At 36.8% G+C, this 15,198-nt stretch overlaps 1 protein-coding gene across 11 annotated transcripts in view; it reads right to left on the reverse strand.

The window, feature by feature from the left end:
- The window catches only part of FHIT (fragile histidine triad diadenosine triphosphatase), a 593,823-nt gene that overhangs the window by 497,600 nt on the left and 81,025 nt on the right, over nt 1-15,198 (reverse strand). For 8 of the 11 annotated variants that reach the window (XM_068409163.1, XM_068409167.1, XM_068409166.1 and 5 more), the window contains one exon: nt 9,730-9,781. The exons of the other annotated variants lie outside the window; for them this stretch is intronic. The gene's annotated coding sequence lies outside the window, so the exon portion shown is untranslated. The remainder of the gene's footprint in view (nt 1-9,729; nt 9,782-15,198) is intronic. 11 annotated transcript variants of the gene reach the window in all.

Consider the following 15,198-nt stretch of genomic DNA (forward strand, 5'->3'; position numbering starts at 1 on the left):
CTTTATGGCCAAAATATTTTCTCTCAGCTATTCTCTTTTACCTTAAATGTTTTTCTTCATTTGTTAAAGCCATGATAGAATCACTACTAAGCTTAGAAGTCTATCTTAAGAAAGAACACAGATAATTGATTTAAACCTCAGTTTCATCCAGAAGTCAAAGTTAATGTTCAGACAAGTCATATAATCTGTATATACATAAGACAAGGTCTGCACTGGCCCAACTACATCAGTCATGTGAGAAATAAGGTGCAACCACTGATCAGACTTCTGCGCACAGAGACAATTTTCACAAGGAAAACTGGGTTTTCAGAAACAGCACACTATACAGGTAATGGATAGAATAAACTGTAGCAGCAACACTACAGTTCTTAGTTGCATTTATCCTATGGGTGCTACTACAGCAAACTTTCCTTATCCATACCCACCAAAAGAATGCTAAAGAATTTAATAGTTTTCTAAGTTGAAGTATATTAACTAGCAATGTGGTATTAACCTGATCCTATCAATAAAAGCCACAGAATAGAGACTTTTTACCGACATAAATCAGTATTACATCATAGTAATTCCTAAGGAGTGATTATGCCAACGTGAGAACTTTCAGTGGTGTAGCTGAATTCAGAAGTAAAGAAAGCATTTGCCTAATATAAATATGCTGTCATAAGAAAAGCAGCAGAAGAGTAGGAGAAACGTGCACTTCAATATAGTGGAAGTAATGCCCCATTTAACAAGGTGCTTCAAGTTTCTCAAGGGAGTCATTTATTTGTAACACAAAATACCACCACTTCATGTTTCCATTACGTCATGTGTAATTTGTCTTTCTGAAAGACATCTGTGTTGTCAATATCTATTTTATTGCTCAGTAAATTTTCATTACACATGCCATTATGTCTACACTCTGTTATCTCCCTGATATGCTTGCCACTTTTTATGTTTTTCTAATAGTGATATGTATTTAAATTCACAAACAAAAGAATCCCATAAGTAGCCATATTGCCTAGGCAGTCTTCCCACCAACAATTAGCATTTCTCTTACTCAAGGATAAATAAATTATTGGCAAAACAAATAATGTCTACATTGGACTTACTATTTAGTTTCTTTGGAGAAGGACTCATAGGTTGGTTTGTTTAGTTTTAAAGGATGATAAAAGTTCTTAGCCCAGGGCCTGGCAATGGAAATCAGCCAAAAACTCTTAACCTGGAATCACTTACATGCCTTCACCCAAAGCACTGAAATCGATTTACCAAATAGGATTTTAACATATCTGCAGCCATAGGCAGAGTCTAGAAGTTATTTCCATCCATTACAAAAAAAAAAAACCTCCAAGGCAGCAATCTTATGTGATATATAAAACCACTGCATTAAAATTCAGAGGTGCATCTCTCTTAGGCCTTTAGAATACCACTGATCTCTGAGCTTCAGATAGCTTTTCTCCTGCACGCATTTCACATTGTTTCAGATGGCAGAAACAGTTTGAATCTCTTTAAATATTGCCCTGCTTTTCAAATCCCTATGGTGACCTTGTTCAACCTGATGCTGCAAATTTAGAACTGAAAAACAGTTCTGAAACCATCACACCAGTGCCTCATGTCCCTTCTTCGGTCTAGGGGAATCTTGCTTTGCGAGGAAAAGCAGCAGTGACCTAGATGCATCTCTCATACATGGGAATGATATCTTTACCCATTTGAAACACTGAAAATGAGTTTCACAAAAACATTAGCCTAAAAGCACTCTCCATGTTCCTTCAAGGAAGAGAAAGAGACTATGTAAAAAAAAAAGCTTCTAAACGCTTCTGCTCATTCTATTGTAGAAAAAGACAAAGCAGCATAAAAATGTTGTATAGACCAAAATATCTTTAATATTATTCAAAAGTTACCTGTCTCACAAAAGGCTGAAGAGAACCATGCTAGAATGATTTGTTGGTACAAAATCTAAAGTTTATTACTAATATTTTAATGTCTCTATTTCTTTTGAAGCACCATTTTGCCATCCTTTTTTCAAACAGCACCACCTCCACCCCCCAAATGATAAAATTCATCAGATCCTTACTGATTGCCTCTTGAGGGGAACTTATTTTTAAAATAAATATATATGGAAGTCAGTCTTTACATAATATAAATAAAACTAGTCTAAGTAACACTGTCTTCTTATTTATCTTTAAAACACTGTAGCTCTGTCACTCCTGCCAGTGACATTCCTGTTTCCCATGTTAATATTATGTCAAAGTGAACTGAAACTCTTTCAGAGAGGTTCTGATGAAGATGTTCTAAGGGAGCACTATAAAAGTCAAGAATAAGTCATTTCTATAATTTTGAAGAATGTTTCAGATCAGTACATGTTTATGAGCAATTAGATTTCAGGACATTATTTGTATTTATACGTTACAGTTTGCCAGGGCTTTTGTCTTGCTTAATAAATACTTACTGTATATAAACCAGATGCCTGTAAGTGCTGTATTTACTTATATTCCCTCTTCCTGCCTTCAAGCTTGCTTAAATACAGGAGTCTTAAAAAAACACATATTTTGTTCCTGCTGAAAAAAAGTAGTAGTATTGACACCCCTGGCCCCCACCTCCATATTTGTAATTCTACACAAAACAAGCCAAGTACACAGAGTCACAAAGAGAAAAGGAATTATTCATCCAAGGAAGTGCTTTAATGAACTAAGAAAAAAGCATAAATGTTTCTGGATGCCTTGCATGGAACACAGGAAGTCACATGAAGAGAAAATACAAGGAACTTGAAAGCTTAGTAAGGTATTCTGTGTCCTGACAGAAACTGGCTGCTACATAGAAGCAAAAGTTACTGCCCTAAGGGAAACCTGCATTTTCTTTGCTAGTTTTTGTTTTCCATCTTGCTTTCCTGCTAGAGTGACACCTTCCAGCAAGGCAGAGTGTCAACAAGCTTCAACATATGGAGAATGAGTGTACAACAACAACAAATGTATCCAGGCTGTCAGATGAAGTGTGTACATTGGTTAGAATTAATTGGCAGAACCTATCTGTCCACGTATTGTAAACTACTTCTTAGAGCTAATAAACCCTTATAACCAATTAAAAACATCTATTCCATTTTAACTACTACCAGACTCTTTCAGGTGCTCCCTTCAGATCAAGAAAGATTAAGAATCACAGAAATCACGCTCTTACGGTAAATCAAGACTGCTTATGCCTTAGACAACAGGCCACTCAAAATATTCCAAACTGAACTTAATATCACACCAGGAAGACAGGGAGGGAGGCACCTGAACAACAGATACAGGTACAACCACAGCAAAAATTCATACTAAGGGCTGTTTGAGTAACAGTCCATTGAAATCAATGGAATGACAAATCTAGACTGAATGTCAGATACTGAGAAATTGCTCAGAAGTTAAATGGTGTCATTTCAGGTACAACTGCAAGAAGAAATGAGAACAAAAGCATGTCTTGTACTTCCTCCTGAGCCAGGTTAACTTAAAGAGCTTACCAAAACAGCACATTGACCACAACGCTCATTCCAAGTGCTCACACAAGCAACCCTAACCAGCAAGTCTGAAAACATGCTAACCACCAGCACCAGAAGAGAGGTAAGCAGCCTCTCCCACCAGTATATATAGCTCTAGAAAAGGTTATCAGTTCACAGTCCCAAATCACCTAAACTCTCCCCTAACATTTCAGTGCAAACTACTGCAGCAACGTAAGACATTCTCTTTCCAGTTATGCAACTTGAAGGTCTCCCTTTCTCCCACCCACTGAAGCCTACCACATTCCTTCTGAACAGCACAGAGATAGTTTGAATTCTGTAGTTGAGGATGACATACAGCATTTGGCATGTTTTTCTGAACAGTCTTTTTTTCTCCAATCTTTTTCAAGAAAAAAGTTCTGCCAAGTTTTTTAGTTGCTGGATCAACAGGTAATACAGATGAAATTTCTAGTTGACATAAGAAGCTGAAGGAGAGAAAGTTGAGAGGGGTTTTAATTGGAAATAATTTTCATTATATTGCATTGCTGGCACATTTAATGATGCTGGTACTTGTAGGGAATGAAGTGATTTTTTTTTTTTTTACCACACAAAAAAGGTAAGTTCTTTATTCACAGTGTATTTAATACTGAAAGGATACAGCCAGGAGAAGAGACCATGAAGCTCACTTAGGAAAAACAAAGGTTAAGTTTCTTCTAACAACATTGGGCAGGTATGTGCTGCACCTCTGAGCCGTTTATATAAGTTTACTTTAGTAGAAAAGAAACCAGATGTGTATTTGTTTTAAATTATTTGCAAGCACCTGCTGTGCAACAGTGCTACCTCTCCTACTAGATATCACTGGAAATTAATTTTAGCAGATTTGTCAAGTTAGCCAATGAAATGAGAATTAATTCATAGCAATAGTTTCTGGTTTTGCAAGTTTCTTGTTTCTCTGGTTGTTAGCCAACTCTGCAAATGCCATAAGAAAATTGCCTGCAACCTGTGATATCTGCAATTTATTAGTATTAGATCTGCTAATATTCTTATTTCAGTGAAAGTAGGCAAGATTAATAATTCAATTAGCAAACTAGGTTGCACTCAATCACTTTGCTGCTATTTGGCTCAGACTGTGAAACTTATGGGAACAGATTTATCTTCCGTGCAAATTAACAAGTATCCTTTGTTACACATTCCTTTATGTAGTTAAGCTATTGACAATAAACAACTCTCCAAATTCCACCTGAAGAAGCAAGGACAAAAGGCAACAGGCATAAGCCATAGCATGAAAAATTCTGATCATGTAAGGAAAAATTCTTCACAAAGAGAACAATTATATACTGCAACAGGTAGCCCACAGGGGCTGTCGAATTTCCCATCCTTAGAGATTTTCAGAGTTAAACTGGAAAGGTCCTGAGCAACCTGCTTTAGTTTTAGCTTTGAGCAGGCAGTTGGCCTATAGACTTCCACTATCCTATGATTCCATGAAGTAACAGCAGATTCTGCTTGACAACCATAGCCTCTGGAAATCCACTGTACAACAACTATGGTAGTCATAATTAGACTAAAATCATTGCTGTAGTAAGAGTTCAACAGACAAAGAAATCTGGATAGTGAAGAAAACTGACAAAAGTAGTAACATAAAAGATCTAGTTAGAAAGGACTATCTAGAGAGATAATCATTCAAAAAAACAAGGAGAGAACTTGAGCAACAGCAGAAAGCCCACAATGCTTAACATGCAGAAAAGCAAGAACTAACAAAGCTGTAAATACAGCAAACTGAAAATTAATATAAAGAACTGAAACGTTTGATACAAGGAGAAAAGGAAAATCGGCAAAGGAACAAGGAATAATGATATAAAGAAAACAGAGAGTGAGGTAGCTGCACTGGCATCACAGCAACAGCAAAGGAGGTTAAAGCTTTTATCACACAGTGCAAGATTAGGAAGGTCTTAGGTGCTTTGGCATGGTCACAAGAGAGACACAGAAGAGTTACTATCAGTCCTTTTCCTGAACAGCACTGGTGCAACTGAACTGACTGTATCTGAAATATCTGAAAGAAAAATAAGTCAGTTAATGAAAAGAATATTCTTGAAACTATTTGACTATAATGATCAAAGTATGATAGCAACAACTGAACGGCAGTTTTGAAAAGGAAACAATAATCCATATTTGATCTAGCTCAGGCTTCCTTTGTGTCAGCACTTTAAATAACACAGCAAAGGTGCTGACGATAGTTGTGTTAACATTACTGTGAAAGCTACTAAAACTAAATGAGGTTTTAAAGACTGCTTATATTTAACCGATGGCCTGAATTGCAAACCTAAAAACAAGATTATCCACCACATCCCATTTTTCAGTGTATTTGGCCTATGTAGAAACAAAGCAAACTAAATGGAAAAGCAAAGTCATTCTTCACGTGAGAGAAGGAATAACCCACCTGTGACTCACAGTTCTGCCAAGTTTCTAATTCTAAATTCTTTTCAGAATATTCCCCATTTACTATCAATGCAATTAAGCTGCAGCTATTAAGACCTCAAGCACTTTATCTTCTTCATAAATACTGAAGTTCCTTTAGTACGTTAGTGCAATCTATTACCGCTATTGTTATAAAAGCAGGTACCTGCTGAAAATATCCTTCAAGACAAAATTATTGTTAGAGTGTTTATAGAACAGTCAGCATAAGAATTATGTATTCTCATACTCAGAGAGAAAAAAACAATAAATAGAATACCCAGCAGACTGAAAATACTGAACTGTGTTATTAACAGTTGTGTGCAGTTAACTCTTGCAGCCTTCTGGACAGAACTTGTTTCTTTTCCACTTAGCTTTACTTGTACTCACTGTAGTGGAAATTATGGCTCCCACTACTCCTGCTGAATTATGGACATAGCCCAGAGGGCCTGAGAGCAGTCTCACAAGTCTAGATGTCAGCTCAAAGCATGAGAAACACCTGATACAAGAAGTGAAATACACAGCGTCCTCAGCATAACATTTCTGTACATGCATCAACAGCCAGAGTACCTGCCCCCGTGACTAAACCCCAGCAATGCCACCCATTTCCACAGCTTCTACCGTAACTTTTCCCACAGGGCACATTCGTAATACAATCTCCGCACCACAGTCAGCAATGTTGGACTGTACTCGCAATAAAAGCCTTTTCCTAACCGTACACGCTTTACTACCCCTTAAGGAAAGAACAGTGCCATGGCCATCATTAAACAGCCACTTGCAAACTTCACAATTGACGTTGAAGATTGACGTTGATGAAGAAACTTGCACTTTAGGTGGTATTAAGCAGCAACTTATAAATTTTGATTTTCCTTAGGAAACAAAAAGCACAAAGAAGCACTATTTAGCAGTAACACGTAAATTTAATCCTCTGGTGTAAGAAAATCATCTCTGATTGCACTACATAGTTCATACAACATGTCAAGTACCTGTTTTATTATACCTGAAGGTATATTAGAGTTGCTTTCCTTACACAGAGAAAAATTTACAAGTTGTTCCTTGATGTTACCTTTTGGTATTCCTTTGTAAAGGGCTGAGAAATTTATACCGTTTCTGAACACCAACACTTTCATTCTGTAATGGAAGGTGAAACAACTTAAAGTTTACCCGTAGGTCTCATGGTATAGTGCGTGATGTTGTCCAGTTCTGTAAGGTCATTACTTTCCCTTCCAGAACACACTTCAGTACATTTTCCTTTCTTCTGAACATTTAATCTGACATTTTATGCTTTCTGATGATATAAGAAAGAGCTTAAGTACTAGAAACACTGGTATTTCTATTCAGTGTAATTAATCAAAATTCAGATGGTGGGCATATAAAAATTAAAAATAAAAGAAAAGCAGTGCTACAAAATGCTGTAAAGTTACTGCTCCTAAAACCCCTGAAGAACAATAATTGGGTAAAACTAGCACACCAACCAAATGGAAATGCTTTCTCTAAATCAGAAGACAGACATGTTAATTTTTGAAATGCTAAATAAGACATCGTAGTATCTCAATAAAACACAGGCAGCTAAAACATCATAAGATAAAAAGCATAGAGCTCCACTGTCTTTCCATACCAAAGAAAGGAAGTCAGAGTAACAGCCAAACCCCAGTGACAGATGAACTTTTAACCAAGAAATAAGGCACATTTTTAGCTGCTTTTCCTCTTTGAAATAATTCCTAAGCAACACATGCTTATTATCTCAGAGTAAAGTCTGTAAGTTAAGAAAACCCCACCTAGCAGTCACATGAACAGTATACTAAAGCCACCAAAATATTTTCTGTTAACTACAAGCAGATTATAATTGACAGTGCAAGAGATTAAAAGCCATTTTATTACTTCTCAGTGCCACTCTGTCCTTACAATGCTGTAATTATGACTGGTCAAGTACATCTTTAATGTGCTTACCTCTTCCAAATACTGGTTATCTGTGTTCTGCATACATCTGCAAGTACATACATGAAAGGTGCCGACTTTCACAGAACGTTAACCAGGGTCCATTGTTCTTATATTCTTTTCAGAGTTGAAATTCAATGCTTTAGGTCTATAAACAAGTCCACTTAGTCATTTTCTTACAAGTTATTCATGTAGAAACTATAATGATCTGTTCTCCCCGGAAGCTTATAATACATCACATGGATAATAGCATTTGAAAAGATTAAGCATGAAATACAGGAAACACCAACAAAATTCAAAGTATGCCCGAGTCATCACTGGAGAAATTCCATTATTTCTTAAAGAGTAAGTAGGAATGCATGGGGAGAAACACTAAAAAAAACAAAACAAAACCAAAAAACCCCCCCAAAAAAACACACTAAAAGAAGTCCAAAACAAAACCAAAACACCAATGCAAGTTTCAAAGAGCAGATGCATGTAAGCACTGTGAAAGCATATAGTCCTCTCCACTGGGCACTGGCACTTAGAAGGTAACTTAAGAAAAAAAAAAATAATCATTCCATAAAAATTCTCTTGTATGGTAGAAAAATTTTACATTCAGAAATAGTCAGCTTACTACTCGCAAATAGTAATACTTAGAATAAACCCAAGACTAAGATAAATGGAAGAACATCTCTATTAGGTGACAGAAGAATTGAATATGAAGCAACACTAATGAGCAAACTAGGTATTTAAGCCTTTGAATTATACAAACTGACCTCAGACACAAACAGTATGCCACAAACTATTAAACACAAACTACAGTAGAATTAGCCTCACATACACCAAATAGAGCAAATCTCCCCTTCGCCCTCCTAAAACATGCAAAACACTTATGCAAATGAAGCACTGAGAGAAGACTTTCCCCAGCTGGTGAGACTGAGTACAATATTCTGAGCTTCTGCACCAGCTTGTCCTCTCCCAAAACTAGAAATTCTTCTCTAAAAATTAGGATATTCGAGAACTAGAAGATATTTTTTTAGAGGTTGAAAGATTACCCACACAGCTTGGGAATTTCATCACTGGAGGTTTTTGAGAATAAGTTCAATAAAAGAGGCTATGGCCAGAAATTCTATCTTGGGAGATTTATTTGGGTATTAAAGCATGGCAGTGGATAAACATCCTTAGAAATTTAATGAAACAAACCCATGGTTGACTCGAGCTATCATTGGCAGTAATCATGCTTTAAGCAGATGTTTGGACCAGATGACATATAGAAGTCCCTTCCAAGCAACAGTCTGCCCAGCCAGGCTGTGGAATCTCCCAGTTCTGGAGATGTTTAACGTCCAATGGACAAGGCTCTAAGGAATCTCATTTAAAGTCAAAGTCAGCTCTACCTTGAGCAGGAGTTGGACTAAGATCCAAGTATAACATGAAGCTCATTATTTATATTCTTCGATATGCCACTGAACCTGGTTTGTCCCTGGCTATGCTTACAGATATGCCAATTCAACACCTGTTAGCTACACAAGGTCTACAATGCCTAAGTTTGACATGAGTGATGAGATTTAGCATATAGAGTGTGAACTTTCTGCCTGAAGTTACACAGCTCCTCAGTGTCAGGGCTCAGAATGAAACGATATTCCAATGTCCTAAAGCCTCTTTATCATAGAGTATACTAATATAGAAGTAGTAAATATAATTTTTAACTACTAATTTGCTATTTCATTAGTTAATAAACAATGTAGAAAAAGATCGCAGCAATTTTTTTACAAAGCGATCATTGCAATTTAAACTCAGAAATTGGAAAAATAAAATTCCGTATTATTCATATCAAAGCAGAATCAGATCTTTAGCAGAGTTTTGAACTTCTTTAAGCAGCAAGGATAAGTAGCAATACAGCAGTTACTTATACTTACAATAAACTTCACTGCTTTGCCAATTATCTCAGAGTTGCATTGGTGCCAGTATCTGAAGAAAAAAAATGTTCTCAGTGATCAACACCTCTGACAGAGCATCTCATCATGCCAGGATACAGAGCAATAATTGTAATTTAATAATGCTGTCTGCATTGCCCAGCCAGCAGCTGCAAGCATAGAGAATAAACAAGAGTTTCAATACAAGCAAAATGGCAATGCTGCAATAACTAATAAAATGTCCTTTCTTTTCTGTTTCTGGTACAGTATGCAGGGTTAATACTGAGGCCCAGAGATGAGAAAGGTCATTCTAAAACAGTGAATTAATTCAGCAATCTGGTTGTAAGACTTTGAAGGAGAGCAAGACAATGAAAACCACTACGCACAAATGATTCATTCTTTCTACCTACCTGGCTGCTTTAGGTAAATCAGTCTAACACTCATAACTAAACACACACATGTCACTTCACAGATCAAGTAAACAAGAAATTGAATGAACTTCTTTTAGCAGAGAAACAAAATTACAAGTATCCAGCAATCTTCAATACCCAAATAAACATTACTCAAACAACTGAGTTGAGAACTCACTTCATTCAAACCCTAAAAGACTGAAAAAAATTGGTTTGAGAGAAAATTTGTGCCTTACTTTTCACTTTTCTATTGCCTGTGCTACAACTGCAGTGTACAGTCTTTTTCTTTTTAACCAATGTTGTGTTCTTTTAAAATATGAAAAAAGAGTTAAAGGTTCCATTGAAATGAATCTCATTGTTTTCACTGCAGAACATCAACATCACACTAAATCACCAAGCTCTACAATTTCTGAACTTTCTGTGTCTCTAAATAATGACAAACATTAAACCTGTTCACTTAAATGCAGCATAACAGGAGATTTCAAAAATCATTACTGACTTCTTTGTATATGTCATTGTTTTATGTGAGCCACCGTATTTGGAAGAAATTACCTCTTTTCCAATCATGTTAACCATAACAGTAAGTACTATACTAGGCTCACTGGTGACATGATTCAGGTCTTTTCCATCCAGTCCTAAGCATGGAAATTGAAGAAAAGTGATTAAGTTCAGAGAAAGGTGGTTAAGATGATTAGATAAACAGAGGATCTCATAGCTTCCAGCTTTAAAGTTCAATGTAGAAGCAACTAGTTCATACACAAATGGTTTCTCAAAAGTATATTCATATTTGCAGAGATAATCTCCAAGTTCTGCAACACCTCATGCAGGTTATTCTTCTCAATTTAAGGTGATCTATACATAGAAAATAACTAACATGTTGCCGCAGTATGTTTTCTGCCTATTTTTGACTTTCCCCCTACTCCCAAATTTATTTTTTTTTTTCCCTAGAGGGGACTGTGGGAAATAGCAAACAGAGCTCTTAGGAAGAGAACTGACAGAAGTGGGATAACCTAACTCATAACCCAGAACTAACACGTTACCATGAAAGTTTCCAGACATGTTATTTCCTCTATTAAAATCAATCTGCATTATGTTTCATTACCTTGGTTTTGCTAATGCAAAATACTTAGGTAGTTAAGAGCACTGCTGATGGTGGTGATAATAATTTTGCACAAAATTAATCTCAAGGGGCCTCCAAGTACTGCAGATTTACCAGAGTGAACACCTATCCCATTATGCCTAACAGTCTTAATTTAAGCACTGATACACACAAATTTTACTTGTGACAGGTATTTAAAGTCTGGCATCTTTACAGAAATTACAAGAAAACACACTCATACACTGTTTCCAAATAAAGGTAAGAGCACAAAGTTTACATGTGTATTTGACAGTTTTGTAAGTATTCAGAAAATCATACGGGTATGAGTTGGACAGTGCAAAAGCAAAACAGCTTTTATAGGTGTTTCTTTTCCTACAGAAAGTAGTTTTGAATCTTTTTGTTTGTTTGTTCCTTCTATCTTTTTTTCCAGCACTCAATTCTGGCTTCTTTGGAGGGATCTATCAGTCTAATGTGTCTGTGTTAAAACCCCTGGGTTCCAACCATTACAGTAGGCAGAACCATCCTTATTGATATATGAAAGACTACAGATACACCTGATCGAGAGGAGACAAGAAGCCGTTTGTTTAAAGTAACATACACTCGACTTGCCAAAAACCAGAGGTGCTTGCATTCTGTCTTACCTATGGTTGGCCATTTCCCCAAACTCCTGGGTAGACACAGCTGTGACTTAATCCCCTGTGTTCTGCTAGCATCAAGTTGCAAATATCTTGCTTCAGAATATAGATACTACTAAATATATTTTGTGGTAAATGGCTACACCCCGTAACTTCCCTCTGCCTTTTTCAGTGTCACACGTTGTAATCAGCTTCAGTTTCTCAGTTTTGGCAAAGCTGACAGGTCAAGACTTGAGGATGATGAGAAGACATTGCCAACTCAGGTAACAGTGCTTTTCAAGGCTACTGCGCCGCTCCCTATTTAAGCCTCTCTTGTAAGGCTAATCTCCCAGGAAACCAAATGCATGAGCATTCTTCATTAAAATAGTAAAAGTGCAACAATTCTCAGCTTACTGCATTCATTTCCCCATTATTCACCACATAAAGACATTATTCAATAAGAACACACAGACTAAATTCAGCAATAAGATAATGTTAAGGACTTCAAACTCTTTCAAAAGCTCAAATTTGTGGTTATTTTTGAGATACCTCGATTCCTGTTCCAAAATAAATAGAATGCTCATTCCTTAGCATGCAGCGCAGTTCAATTTTTTTTCAGCTGTCAGTTATTCCTGTTTTCCTTTGTTATTCTCCAAATTATTAGAGAAATATCACTTCAGGACCTAGCTATTGGCACTATGGTATTTAAACTTCCACCCTTGCTGTTGTAGCTAAGCATGTTCCATATTGAAATCAATAGTAATAGTCAAGTGACCAATGTGAAAATGCAACTTCTGTTTTTCCTGTTAAAAACATGAACCCCTACTTCCATAACACAGAATCTGCACTAGTCATTCTTATCACTTTTATAAAGGTTTTAAACATTGACTGCATTAACTAATTAATTTGACATTAACTAATTAATCTCTTGACCAAAGAGAGAGAAACTGGCACTGGGAAATTATTAGTTTGGAGGTTAAATTAATTAAAAATAGTACAGTAGTGACAGAATTTAATCTCATACTTCTCATGAGAGCATGGAATCACTCACAGCTGCAGCAATTTGTGATAAATCCATGGAGAGATTTCATTATGGGAGTGGAATTAATTTGTGCCACCCCTAAGAGTGTATGTGCTCTCTCAACAGTACCTATATTAAACAATATTAAAAATACACAAATTGAACAAACCAAAAGGATCTATCCTTTGAGCTAGCATGTGATACTTGCCCTTCAATATCAGGATACAATTATTTACAACAAAAAAAATCAGGGGATCACAACAGTGGTCAGGAGGACCAGAAATTTCTGTACAGTCTGTCTTTATCTGTGTGAATACACAGTGTGAAGTGTGAATACTCTCCCTTAACTAGTTTATGTTTGCTCTTTATAATCTTTTATCACGATAGCTTTTAATCCAACAATTTGAAAGCTGGAGAATGACTTTAAAACATGGCCAAGACAAAAATCTACATGTGCTTGAGGAAGGAAGGAAGAGAGGAAGATGAACAGAGCTGGGAACAGACAGACAGAAAGAGGCTACCACAACACCCAATCTAACAAATACAATGACTAAGCAACAGCGCTGTAGATAGTTACCCAACTCAACAAGAAAGATGGACCCCTGAAAGTCATCCTTAGTATGTAAGTACACAGAACAATATACAGTGAAGCATACAAACTGTACACACACTGTACGCATTCAGAACTATTTTTGACATTTTTGATGCTGATGAATAAAAAGCCAGTCATTCTTTCCTTTCTGATTAACAGAGGAGCTCTTAAACTAACAAAGAAACTGTCCTTCAATAGGAGCTCAGTTACATTAACAAACTCTTATCTATGACCTAAATGAGAGTCATAGCTCAAGCTTTAAGCCTCTGCTGAATGGGTGTAAGAAAGGCTAATATTTCATATTCAGTCTTCAAAAGAATCTTCAAGACTGTTTTATGCCACTCAGCTGCAACCAGCACTCAGACAAGAGCAGAAGCAGAGCAGACTGAGCTGCAATGAACCTGTCAAGCACTAGGCTGCTCACAGGCTGGCTCAATGAAGAAAAGCTGCCTGTCTTGAGAAGGCTCTGCAGGAACACGGTCAGCCCTGAGCAATGGAAGAGTCAACATCAGCAGTTCCAGTTCCTGCTGGTTAGGATCAGAAGCAGAGGAATAAAACACTCAGGACATGGATTTATAGAAATAAAGTGCCCATTATCCCCGACATTTTGTTTCTTCTGAGCTCACTTACCTGTTTGCCAGCTACGAGTTTTGCCCATTATCCCCCACATTTTGTTTCTTCTGAGTTGCCAGCTATGAGTTTTCCCACAGCAGAGTACACAAAGGTAAAAGAAAGCAACTCCACAAGGAAGAGTCCAAATATGTCTCAACCTGCACAACAATTTTTCCCATCTTTAGAGTTGTGTTCAAGCATGCTGGTGCACAATTCCAAGAATAAATGAGATACTATGGCAGAAAAATTCAAATCTGCTCTTCATATACTGAATAAAAAGACAACCAAGGCTGTGTTAGCACTTGAGTAAAGAATCCAGCAATGCTCAAAGGCAGTGAAGGACCACAGACAACACACTGCCAAACACTCCCCCACCTACAACCAATCACTACACCACTTTTAGGAAACTACCAACTCACAAGTCTAAAAGAAGAAGGACCTCTGGGCCTGAATAAAGATGGCAGCAACTAGATTCATGAACAAATTCAGTGGCAAAGAAACATCAGAGAGTAGCATTAGAAGATGGAAGTAAGAGCTACTCCAACCACAGGGAGTTAGGCTTCTGCAGTAACTATTGATCTCTCCACTCAACTCTTTTCTAAAGCTTAATACAATACATCCTGAATACATGAGAGCCTTCTACTAAACTAAGGTGTTAACTATCAAAGTACGTGGGCTATTTTGAATGGAGAATGAAAAAAAAGCAGCTTGGAAGATTCTTTTGTCCCTACTTCTTAAAAACACAAGGCTGATGACAGAACCTGTTACACCTTTGAGGAGCATTGCAGTAGAGTAGCCCTACAACTGAAAGCAAGAGATGTTTTTGCAGTTTACACATATATAATCCAAATGGCTTCAAATTTACTATTGCAAGTACTAGTGACAATGTAGTTGTGGCAGCATAGTTTCCAGCATGAATTGTACAACTCTGCCCAGAAGCTAAGTTAAGTACTCACATTAAACATGCCGTCTGTAAAAGGGAGATAGCATTTAGTCCTGCTTTTGGTATCATTTGCAAGGTATCTTATAAGTGTGTGCAGAAACTTACACTACAGCTTATGACAACAGCTGAATTCACTAGTTGGTACTGTCAAACAAATAATAGTAATGCTAATAACTAGAAT

Source organism: Nyctibius grandis, chromosome 10 (genome assembly GCF_013368605.1).
Source record: "Nyctibius grandis isolate bNycGra1 chromosome 10, bNycGra1.pri, whole genome shotgun sequence".
Taxonomy (NCBI): domain Eukaryota; kingdom Metazoa; phylum Chordata; class Aves; order Nyctibiiformes; family Nyctibiidae; genus Nyctibius; species Nyctibius grandis.